This window comes from Nematolebias whitei, chromosome 17 (assembly GCF_014905685.2).
Source record: "Nematolebias whitei isolate Nwh7 chromosome 17, NemWhi1, whole genome shotgun sequence".
In the NCBI taxonomy this organism is placed as follows: Eukaryota; Metazoa; Chordata; class Actinopteri; order Cyprinodontiformes; family Rivulidae; genus Nematolebias; species Nematolebias whitei.
In genome coordinates this window covers 24,218,409-24,231,608 of record NC_056514.1, presented here as the reverse complement: position 1 = coordinate 24,231,608, position 13,200 = coordinate 24,218,409, and positions in this window count along the sequence as shown.

Here is a 13,200-nt window from a genome sequence, read left to right as displayed (position 1 = left end):
GCTTTGAAACGATACCTCATTAATACAACGCCAACATCAGTTATAATTGGCCTCAGAATGTCATTAAAGTTGTTTTACACATGTAATTACTTAAAATACATCAAGTATGCACCACAGTCCATGCTCAATAATCCAGGTATAAAATCCAACAATGTTCAGTCAAGTCATCTGGACAGTTTCTTTTTTTGTGCTGAGATATTTCGCTTTCCATCCAGAAGGCTTCATCAGTCTAGGAAACACCAAACAAAACTGCTTCTCCCCCAACAGCCTACCTCCAAAGTGGGAAAATAACAGTTATGTTGGTGCTAAGTTTGGTGCTGGTTTTTTTCCACTTTGGCTGTTGGGAGAATATCAGTTTTGTTTGGTGTTTCCTCAAACTGATGGATGGAGGGTGAAACGTCTCAGCACAAACAAACAGTCCAGATGACCTGACTGAACATTGTTACATCAAGTTAGTCATTTCCTGGATCTTAGTTCAGCTGAAATACAAACGCAGTTTGCTTTTTGTTTCACAGCACTTTGGTCTGCTGTGGTGTTTGAAAGTGCTTTACAAATAAAGTTAGATTTGGATTGAATTGGATTGTGGATTGTCATCTCAGCTGATATAAACTTTTCTTTGCTTTTTGTAACATGAAATTCATTCATGTTGTTTTTCATATACTACTTAGATTTTTTTCAGCCTTTTATAAACTTTTTACAAGTTGTAATCAAAGAGAAAAAATGCAGGATTCTTGTCTAATGCCTTCTTCATACTTGGTGAAGACTCCACTGCTTTTCACATAACTTATTAGAATGCATTAGAACGTGGCTAGATTGCAGTACATTTCAAAAAACTCCAGTATGAAGACAATCTTACTTCGGTTTTAGTGCTCAACAAATTTTTCTCTGCTTTTTTTAGCAGCCCTAAGGCCCTGTCTTCTGCTCTTAGCATGCTTTATATGCCTATCTTGGTACAACTTCTTGGACTGCATCTTAATGAAGCTAAGGGTACCACATCTACTTTAAGGTTGTTTCCATGATCTTGTCACAATCAGGGTTTGTAAAGTACCAATACCATATTTTGTAAAATCAATTATAAGTACAAGTGCCTACAAGTGATTACTTGCTCACTTGGGTAGTTGGGCAGTTCCACTTCACTTGAAGCTCAAGTCCTCTACCACATTACATTATTTTGTCCTTTTGCATGGGAGCTTGAGCCTTCTGCTCAGTATCTAAGCAGTTCCTAGGACTGAGCTCTTTTGGACAGAGATCTCTGAGGTTTTTCTTGGGATCTGTTGAAGCCACACTTCCAGTTTTGGGGGTCACAACATCAAGTGCTCCAAAGACCATTGGGAATACTGATGCCATGACTCCACAATGTCTCTATTTCCTCTTTCAGCCCTTGGTATTTCTTGAACATCTTGTGTTTCTTCTTCCTGATGTTACAGTCGATTGGGATTGCTACATCTATCATCACTGCTTTCTTCTCTTGCTTGTCGACCAACACAATAAATATACGTGCCATGTGTTGTCATTGTATGTTCCCACACATTGTCAAAATTAGTTCTCTGCATTTACCCCATCACACCTGGGATACACCTAGGTGGAGCAGCTATGTAAGCGCCCAGGGAGCAATTGGGGATTAGGTCAGTGGTGGCTGGTCAATAGAGGGTGCTAGGGCGCTGCCCTACCACTCACACCATTCACCATATTACCTTGAAGACTTAAACAATTTAATTGTTGGTTAGCCATCACCTGTTTGTCAGTCTGAATTTGGAAGTCCCACAATTTCTTAGATCTGCCATTCTCCACCACCTTTGGTAGAGCCTGCCACTTTGAGTTTGGGTCCTCCAGTCCATACTTGGCACAGATGTGTGTTTTGGATTAATTTATCTGTACCGTTAGCAGAATATTTCATAAAACAACCAGACAAATTTTCTCAAAACGCTCAAAAGTAATCACTGGATGTACAGTAACAACGATTAATTATTTGAGTCAACCCAAGTCAAGTTGGCTGCCACAGCCAATACTTCTTAATCAACATAGAAATTAGTAATCTTCAGTCAAATTTGCAAATGATGTGGGAGTAGCTACATACATATCTTCATCAGCACATACTCTGTGTGTTAGCAGATATGAGATATAAAAATATCACATCAGGATGTTCATAGGGTTGACAAAAAACAGCTATATCTCCGCCTCTTTTGTATCATAAGAAGATTGTAGTTAAATAAATTAAAGCCTTAACATTCACTGAAGGAATGGATATTGCCTGCCTTTTTTGCCACTGTACTAAACTGTAATAAACATTGTGTTTAAAAGATTAAACACAAAACGAAACCAGAGAGGTAGCATTATTTGTGAGTCAGAGTCAGAGTTTCTTTGTCATTCGCACCTCATGTGGTGGAGCAAAATTATGTACACAGGGTCCCAGTTACATCCAACAATAAAATGTAAAAGAAAAACAGTAATAACATCTAAGATATGAACTAAGAAAAACATCAACTAAATATACACTAAGCACTCAACATAAAAACATTACGTCGAACATCAGCACAAACATGAACATGAGTCTGTGTGAGCAGATGAGCACGCATGAACACATCAACATTGAAACAGATCAGCAGCAACATGAAACAGATCAGCAGTAACATGAAACAGATCAGCAGCAACATGATGTGATTTTTTCCACAGTGATTATTCTGGTTAGAGATTCATGAGTCTAACAGCCTCAGGGTAGAATCTGTTCCTCAGTCTAGTGGTTCTACACTTAATGCTCCTCAACCTCCTTCCTGAGGGGAGTGGGGCAAAAAGTGTGTGTGCTGGGTGAGTGGGGTCCTTCATGATGCAGGTGGCCCTTGTGAAAATGCAGTGTGAATGCTGCTAGTGTTGGATGACTTTCCTGAAATTTGATAAAGAAGATGAAATTGAGTTAAAGCTGAAAGAAGCAGAACATTAGCTAAAAACTAAAAGAAGTAACACATTATCTAGAGACTAAAATAAATCAAAATGATAACTAAAAGACAAAAATATCAAAATACAATCTAAAGATTTAAGGTGGCAAAAGGCTACCTGAAAGCTAACAGCAGCAAAGTTTTACTGAAATCAATAGTAGCAAAACATTAATAAATAAATAAAATAAGCAAAACAGTAACTAAAAACTAAAAGTTGATAAAGGCCAGCTGAAATGAGCAAAAAAAAGTAACCTATAAGCTTAAAGTAATAAAAAGCTACCTAAAAGTAAGAAGAGATTTATTAAAAGCTCAAAGTAGCAAATTATAGCCCAAAGCTAAAAGAAACGATAATCTAAAGTTTCAAGTAGCAAAAGCTACCTAAAGCTGTTTAAAATAGCTAAAATAATAGTAGTTTATAACTAAATGTATGAAATCAAAAATAAATCAAGTGTTCTGAAGCAGATTTTAAAGAAAACCATTTTAAGGAACTGAATGGATCTCATGGCAAAAAAAAAAAGTAAATAAAATAAAATATTTGGAAAATGTAAAAATTATAAAACCCAAAAGTCATTGAACCCATTTTTTAATGTGCGGAATGCTTTGATATATGAAAGGCTAAAATAGTGCAAAGTATGCATAGGTATTTTGATTACATACTACATACATACTGCACACATTGCAGACACATTTTCTCAAATTTCCCCACTGGGAATAAAAAAACTATTTACAGTATATAGAAAAAAAATCATGAAAATCAATAAACTTTATGTATTTGTTTACTGAAACAGTGCAGAACATTTTGTAAATATATTTACAAACTCCAGTTGTAATTTACGAAATTCAAATGTCTCGATTTACTGGTCTGTCTATGTTCCGACCCTTACCTTGGGTCATGGGGTTTGGATCATGACCAAAAGAACAAGATCCCAGACACAAGGGGATGAAATGCTCTTCCTTCACAAGGTGGCCGGGCTCAGAGGTGAGGAGGTCCATCATGCGAAGGGAGCTCAGAGTAGAGCCGCTGCTCCTCCACATCGAAAGGAGTCATTTGAGGTGGTTCAGGCATAGGGCACCTCCCTTTAAAGGTTTTCCAGGCACGTTCCACTGGTAGGAGGCCCTGGGGAAGACCCAGAAGTCGCGGGAGGGATGGTGTCTTTTCTGGTCTGGGAACGCCTTGGGGTCCCCAGAACAAGCTGAAAAGTGTCGCCGGGGGATGTTGGGTTTCTCTCCTGGACTTGTTGCCTTGGCGACCCAACTACCGATAAGCAGTAGAAGATGGATGGAATTAAAACAGTTTTTCCAGGCTGACAGTAGGTTTGACCCGTATCACATACAGTACTCTGTCAACATTGGTTAGTTAAAGCTTGTGCCTGCCTCCATGTATTTTCCTACTTCTTTTCCAACTTTTTACTGACACACTTGTCTTTCACAGCTTTCTAGACATGGTTTTAAGTAAACCAGCCCTTTAAAATCTAGACTGAAAATATTAGGTGAGGCTTTCTGGTTTTTATTTTTTGTGCTAAAGATTGTAACATTTCTCTACTTGAGAAAACTAAACGTCAAACACACTTGTCTCGCTCTCTCTCCCTGCTCAAGGTTTCCTCGTCCTTTCCAGCATAAATAATTCCCTCAGTCTGCTGGCTCAAGCCTGATTAGAATCTCGACTCCAATTGTGGCTGCTTGAGGAAAAGTGGGGGTTATGTGTGTGTATGTATGTGTATGTATGTATGTGTGTGTATGTATGTGTGTTAGGGCCTGTGTTGGTTGCTTTGACTCCAAACTCAATACCACAGTGGCGTCCATATCCATCAGGCCTGGCCTCTAAAATCTTCATATGAAAAGTTAAAGCTGGTAAATCCTCACTCTTGTATCCACACTTTTACTCTTTTTGACCACTTAACCAGTCAGCTGGTGAGACATGAAACTCTGCAGGCCAGCAGAGCTTCTGTAGCCAGTACTGAATGTACCAATTCAGGGGGTTACGATCCAGGCTCCACAAAGTTTTCTCAGCTTTTCTGTGTCCGACCAAAGGCCAGCTGGAGAGTTATGTGGACGTTTACTTGGAGATTTAACGGATAATTGTGAGAATCTTTGCAGAGTTATAAGTGGGGTTACCGTCATGAGAATGCAACATTTTTCATTCAGGTCATCTGGACAGTTTCTTTTTTTTGTGCTGAAACATTTCGCCTTCAATCCAGAAGGCTTCATCAGTCAAGGAAACACACAACAAAACTGATTCTTCCCCCAACAGCTTACTCCAAAGTGGAACAAACCAGTTCTGCTTGTGATAAGATGATCTCTTTGTTACGCCCCCTCCTCCATTGCCAGCCCTCTTCCTTGTTGACAGTCTTGTCAAACTGGTTGAAAACAACAAAGCCCATGCTCAATAATCCAGGTATACAATCAGTTTTGTTGTGTGTTTTCTTGACTGATGAAGCCTTCCGGATCGAAAGTGAAACGTTTCAGCACAAAAAAAGAACCTGTCCAAATGACCTGACTGAAAAATGTTGGATTGTATACCTGGATTATTGAGCATGGACTTTGTTGTTTTCAACCAGTTTGACAAGACTGTCAACAAGGAAGGAAGAGGGCCAGCAATGGAGGAGGGGGTGTACCAAAGAGACCATCTTATCACAAGCAGAACTGGTTTGTTCCAGTTTGGAGTAAGCTGTTGGGGGAAGAATCAGTTTTGTTGTGTGTTTCCTCGACTGATGAAGTCTTCCGGATCGAAGGCGAAACGTTTCAGCACAAAAAAAGAAACTGTTCAGATGACCTGACTGAAACATGTTGGATTGTATACCTGGATTGTTGAGCATGGACTTTGTTGTCATGAGAAGGGTTGTGAAGACTGATTATTGTTGTCAGGTCAGCAGGGATGAATCGCTCAGCTTTAGTCAAAAATTTTTAACTTTTATCTTCAGTTTAAACATTATTTTGTTGTCTGTTCATTTTAGATGAAACATGTTTTATACATTTAATATTCCCTGCAGCTCAAGTCAAATACAAAAATGTTTTTTGTCCATGACTGTGTGCGTTAATTAAATATCTGATAAACCACTAGATGAGCCTTAATTAAATGCTCAAGAAGTTATTATTTGATGTTCATCTACAAGATATTTGGAGTCTATCTATCTATTTCAATAAATGACCAAGAAAACACCAAAGTTTCCAAACCTCAATCAATTATACAGTTATTGACCAAATATTATGGTCTGGTTGTAGCTGAAATTCACCCCCAACTTATATCCTAATTTCTAACTTCATTGAACTAGATCTGTTATAAATAATTGTCAGTAATTGTTAGAGTCAACTGTCTGTTAACAAATTATCTAAGGAACCGCTGCAAGGATTTAAAGGAAATTCACAGATAGTAATAATTGGATACACTTCTACAACTGATTGTTGGAAACACAAGAAGAGCTGTAACTCAGCCAGTTTTCCAAATTATGGGCTAACGTTTGATGTTTTAATAGCTGATGTTACCATTAAGTCACAACACATCACCACTTTGAGTGATATCCTTTTTTTATTTATAAGTTGACATCAGTCATGTTTGTCTTTTAGCAAAATATCTCCCAAACCACTAAATGGACTTTAATGAAACTCTCAGAATTTTTTTTTGAATGAACATCTACAACATCTTAACTTGTGGGGTGACCTTAATTTAAGATGGTCACCACAGCTAATTGATATTAGCCAATACATAAATGACTGTAACTCAAACAGTTTTTCATATATCAATCTAAAATGTGCTGAGATAGTAGCTGAGAGTCATTCACAACACGTATTCAGAGAGCTAACACATCTTGCATAAGATTGTGCATAACATTATTTACAAGTTAAACATCGTTTCTTATCATAAGATGATCTTTGTTTAAAACTCTGGCATGAAAGAAAGCAAGTCCAACTAAAGCCCAGCCTTTAATCATATTGTGCTTTTCCAAGTTGGGTGTCACCAGAATACTTTCCACCACATTACAATTATTAATATTTCATTTCACCAAACAGAACACAAATAGAAAAGTGTCCCCCTTTACACCCTCTAACCCTGTGGTGTTCTCCAGCTACAGACAGTAATAATCTGCAGGCTTCTCTATATGCTTTCAATTGTATTCAAGTTTAATTTCTTTGCAAATCCATCATCTGGATATCTGACTGTGCCGAGTCAGACTTCTGCAACACATGAAAAGCAGACGAGAGAACCCAGAGGTAATCGTATCAAAACCGAGCACCACAGGGAGCCACCAAAGTGAAAAACGACATTGAATTTCTCCCACAGTAAACATTTTAAGCGCTGACTTTGTCCTATCATTACTTCTGTTTTCCACAAAGTTTAAAAATGAAAGAAAACGATTAAAAAGATATGGGTGACTCAGATGTGAAAATTAAAAAGGAGGAAAATAAGCCGAGCTGGAAATATCTCTGTTATCTAAAGTAGGTGGATGAGCAGCGTATAAAAAGACGTGTAGGACGATGACAGAGCCCCTCGTTTCTGTGAGATAATTATCTTTTGAAATTTAGCCAGTCATTGGTGAGATTTATGTATCAACAGGCCTCGCTCCTTAAAGAGCGTGTCTTTTCATTAACGCTATTCATTTTGTTTTCACTTTTGGTTTGGATTTTTAAAATACCAAGCAGCAGCTGCTGTTTTTTATATACACATTCTGAGTTACCAGTAGATTATACTTTCATTACATTAGATCAGTGGTTCTCAAACTTGGGTCCCCGGACCCCCGGGTGTCCACTAGCTGGTGCTTGGGGGTCCGGAAGAAGAAGAAAAAAGTGTCTTCTTCCGGACCCCCTAGATATGAAAAGCCCTGTTACTTGGTATAACTACTGATGATTCTGTTCAGTTTTATGTGAAAAGTTTTCTGTAATAGTTTGAAGAAGTGACATTTATTATGTTCATTATGTGAATAGATAAAGTCTTAAAGTGGTTTTTGATGCTGTTAATTTTCTCAAAACTGTAGTTTTTGAAAGTTGACATTAAAAATCGTGTTAACTACGTGTGTCTTGAATGAAAAATACACCATGTTTAAAAGTATAAAACTTGTATTAACACTATTAAAGAACAAGTATTAAGTATTTATGTTACACAAATATTTCCATTGCATTAAAGAGACAAATTGAAGAAAATTATTTAATAAACATGAGGGTTATGAGGGGGGTCCTGAACCCAGAAAGTTAGATAATCCAACTGTGTAACAACCGAATTATTTAAATCTTGTTAGCGTTATGTAATATGGGTATGTTGTGTTGGTGAGACCTGAGTCGAAGTGAAATAAAAGCAGCCTCTGTAACACAGACATGGGTTTGGATGACGGCAAGTGGAAAACAAAGCTTGCTTTGAGCAGATTTTAATTAGCAATGTTCATAGCTAAGGCTGTGTTATTTTATGATTGGAGCACTGAAAGCCTTTTTGTTTGACTAATGAAACACATTAAGGGGTATATTCATTGGTTAAACTGTGCTTATGTTTGTCTTCTGCAGGTATTTGTGCTTGCACACATTTATTTTGCACGTATTTGTCATATAGCAGTGGGTGTCTTCCATCTTTATGGCATATTACTGTTCCACTGGCTCAGATGGATGTGATGAAAGAAACCCTAGCGTTTTATTTTTCTTTCTTTATAAAATTGTTGTTTTAGGTTCGTAGCCATTGCCCATAATTGCTGAAACAGGGATGGAGTGTTTTTCTGTCCGGCTCCTAATTTACTATATTGTCTGTGCCCTAATAATCTGAAATGAGACTTGTGGTCGAGGACTGCCTAACCTCAGACATACCACACGAATTGTGCATAATTCATAGTTTAAATGTGATCCTTTTATAAACATATCTGTCTTCAAACCTTGTGCACGATGTGAGAAAAGATTTAGGAGTTCTTTCTTCAATGAAACTGATTCAGCAGGGATTTTGGACTATCATTCAGCATTTAATGCATGAGTATTTGAGTACTATTGCAATATTTATTATTGTACGTAAATAAAAAAAGAAAATAAATGTCGACCCTAAAGTCACATAAAGAATAAAAGCTTAAATCAAAATTATTGCTTTTATTTAAGGTTTTTGAGAGTAAAAGTTGTAGAATAGTTTTGAAACTGTGAGTCCCTAATACAAACTAGTTTCACACAGTATTTTGACTGGTATGGTTACATTTTAAAACGCTTTGGTCAACGTCAGTTATTTTTAAAGTGCTATGTAAAGATACTTGACTGCTACAATAAATGAGTATCTAATAATCAACAATGCATTTATACACTGATGGATAATTAAGAATGTGAAACAAAGGTGAAAACTGTACAAGACTGACCAACTTGACACAAAGGACATAAATCAAGCATATTCCCAATACAAAGTTCACTTTCCTCTTCAGACTACGAGTACATTCACTTAAGTAAAGGCTTACTCTATTTAAAACTTCTACCATAAATAAATAAAAACAGTGTTTGCCCAAACATTTTGTTCTTAAAAATAAATGGTTGAAAACCCTTACAGAAAAACTGTTGTTACAAACTGGACAAATGACAGATTGTCATCAATCTTTGTTAAAGAAATCAAGTCTCTCTTGTAAATGAGTCCCTGAGGCTCAATGGGATTACCCTGTATAAATATAGGTTGAATTAATTTTTTTAAACAAATTATAAAATGGGAACTATTTCAAACTGGTCTGATCAAACGTGAGTTTTATTTAGAATTAAAAAAGCACATGTTGTAACTCAAGCCTAAAAAATCTGAATAAATGCTAAAAGATCTCACTTATTAATTGATATTTTAGGATTTTATTTCAAGAATTGATCATTTGAACATTTACAGTGGTCGCTTGATTATCGCGTGGGTTACGTCCCACACACCCCCACGATAGGTGAAAAAACGCAAAGTAAGAACGCTATATTAATTTTAGTATTTATATATACTTTAAGGCTTTATAAACCCTTCCCACACTCTTGCTATGTTCTAAACTCTTAAACCTATGTAATTTTAACAACATATGTATATGTGTTGTACAGTACTACATGGGTACTAACCAGCCTTGATCCGGTTCTGGTCCAGCTCTGATGGGCTCACTGTAGCTGTTGAGCACCAGATGTTTTTAGAAAGAGCCTGACCTTGGAAGAGCCAGCACAAAACCACACAATGGTCCAGATCGAGTACAAATGGTCTAGAGGGATCTGGATGAAAAACATTCAGGTGAGCTCCGAAGAAGACACTGGACCTCCAAGCAACGCCTCCCCATTCGAGAAGCTTCATGAACAGGCAAGCAGCACTCAGACTGACCGATGAGGCTGGAAGTAGTCCTTGTCCAATTCCCGGTCGGTTCCATATGGCTCTCTGCATCCACTGAGCGACCGAGTCACTTTGAATAAGGACCACACTTTTTAGTCAGGTTCAGATCGGATCAAAACTTTCCCTCCATTTCAGCAGAAAGCAGTGGCCGGATGCACTTTTGGCTTCTGGGTAATGTAGTTCTTTGACTGGCCTTACAATATAGACTTATTGAAAGAAAACTACAAAATGGTGGTGCCTGTCCACAGGTTTTTTTTTGTTAACTTTTTATTCCATACCGTCCCAGTCACATGAGTAATATTAAAGTTGACAATTGTTGAAAAACCACGAAAGAGCGAGTCCACAAATGTCGGACCGCGAAGTAGCGAGGGACTACTGTAAAATAAATCATGAACATTCACATAAATGTGGCCATAAGATGCACACGTGGTTTCTAAATACAGGACACATACTTTTAAAATGAAGTTTTGATTTTGGTGTAATTAGCATATTTTTTTAGAACATTTATTCAACATCTATCAAGAGATTTAATATGTTACAAAATAAACAAGTTTATAGATACCATGCTAAAATGTGATAAGACATCATGCATACAGGATTTGACAATAAACAAACTTTATGGAAAATGCAATCCCTGTATTTTCCCCCCGTAGTGTAAAGGTGCTCTGCTTCACTGTTAAACTGCTCTGGTCAGCTAGAGAATTTCAAGCAGACCTAATTCTCTCAAAAAAATGGGTTTTCTGAGGCAGTGGGGTCAAAGAGCTCCATCAGTAGCTTTGTGTATTGTATTTGCAAGAACAAACAGTTCTTTAGTGGAGCTCCTGAACATGAATACCTCCAAACAGTTAAAACGCTGCCATGGTTACTAAACAGAGAGGGAATGTGACATTAGGTGAGTTGTTTGTTGAAACAGCAATTTGTTACTGTGACACAGTGAATGGTTGTATGAGGGCCTGCATGTACTGTATGTAAGGGTAGGTCAACATCTTTCACTGCATCTTCCTCACAAAAGCTGGTTAGGGCTGACGAAAGTTGTGAAGAACGTTATGGACTCTGGCATGATCAGCGGGGATTCTCTAATGGTGGACAGCTTTAAGAATGGTTATTCATTCATTCAACCTTTATTTAGACAGGTTAATCCCATTGAACCTCGAGGACTCATTTATAAGAGAGACCTGATTTCAACAAAGAATGATGACAACAATGGACAGTTATAAAAAGGCATACAGATTTTTTTTTTTTTTTTTTTACAAATAAGATGGCAAAAAAAGTAACAAAAACAGCTAGATTATAAGGTGAATGTAGAAAACTAAAAACAGGAACATGTCTGCATTGGTCCTTGCCAGGAGTCCCAACAGATTCTTAAAGCCACTTAGAGAGGTCAAGGTCGAGAGCTTCAAGTCTTTTTGTAAGATATTCCAGGAAACAGGAGCAGAGTAGGAGAAGGCCCTTTTGCCAAGTTCAGTCCTCACTGAGGGAACACTGCAGGTAATAATGTCCTGAGAGCACACGCTGTTGCTGCACTCTTATCAAATTAAATCAGTCACAGTCCCTCTGACCCACATCTTTAACCTGTCCATAAGCCAAAACTCTATTCCAGACGATTGGAAAACAGCCTTTGTTCTTCCTTTGCTGAAGGGAGGTGACCCCACCTCACTGAACAACTATCGACCAATCTCTAAACTCTGCATTTTAGCCAAGGTTCTAGAAAAACTGAAACTCTCAAATCAAAAATTACCTGGATTCATTTAACATCTTACCTCGCCATCAATCTGGTTTCAGGAAACAACACAACGACTTCTTCAGTGAAGGTTCTTAATGACGTTGTTGAAGCACTGGATGCTAAGGTTTTCCTGATGCATGCTCAATAATCCAGGTAGAAAAATCCAAAAAAGTTCAAGCTGGTCCTCTGGACATTCAAAAAAACAAAAAACAAAGCAAAAAAAAAAAAAAAATGTAGAAACGTTTCGTCTCTCATCCGAGAGACTTCCTCAGTCTGAGGTGATGTTTTCAGCTCAGTCTCTTAAATAGCACCTTCTCAGAGTGGATCAACCAGTTTGCTGCTGACAACCAAAACCAGCTGCTCACATGGTCAAGAAGGACCATCAGCCTAACAATGGATCATTAGCACACTGATAGCTGTTTACTATTCACAGGGGGTTGAGTGATACTAGTAATCACAGCATTGTAAGAGGGGGACAGTTGAACCCGGAGGCCTCCACCCCTGTTTAATGATGGACGATTTAGTTGGCAGCTCAGAACACTACATACAGAACACCATGGACTTTGTGGATAAGGTGAGGGATGTCATCATGGAGACTGATGAAACAATGGTCTCTTTTGATGTCACATCACTCTTTACGTGCATTCCTGTTGATGATGCAGTAGAGGTGGTCAGTTTAAGATTAAAATCAGACACCACTCTGAGCAGCAGGACCACGCTTTCCACAGAACAACTGTGTCAACTCTTGAAACTGTGCCTGCAGTCAACCTACTTCACATATGGGGAGCAATATTATAGGCAGAAACATGGGTGTGCTATGGGGTCTCCAGTTTCTCCTATTGTTGCCAACCTGTACATGGAGGAGGTAGAAAAGAGAGCCTTGACGTCCTTTTCAGGGACACCACCAAGTCATTGGTTCAGGTATGTTGACGACACCTGGGTTAAAATCAAATCTCAGGAAGTCCAACATTTTACTGACCACATCAACTCTGTGGATAAATACATCAAGTTCACACGAGAAGATGTTTTGGAGTTTCCATCAGAGAATATGTACAGCAAGACTTTAAAGGCAGAAACAACAATTCACGAGTTCTGCCTGACCCAAACTGTGGCCTTGATGCCGGACTTATCTCAACTCCTCCTGGAATGTTTTGAAAACAACAAAGATGCTTTGACTGTTTCCTCACCCCTCCCTTCTCCAAGGCCGTGGACATGTAACAGAACCTCAACTGAGCTGAAGATGAATGTCACCTCTTATC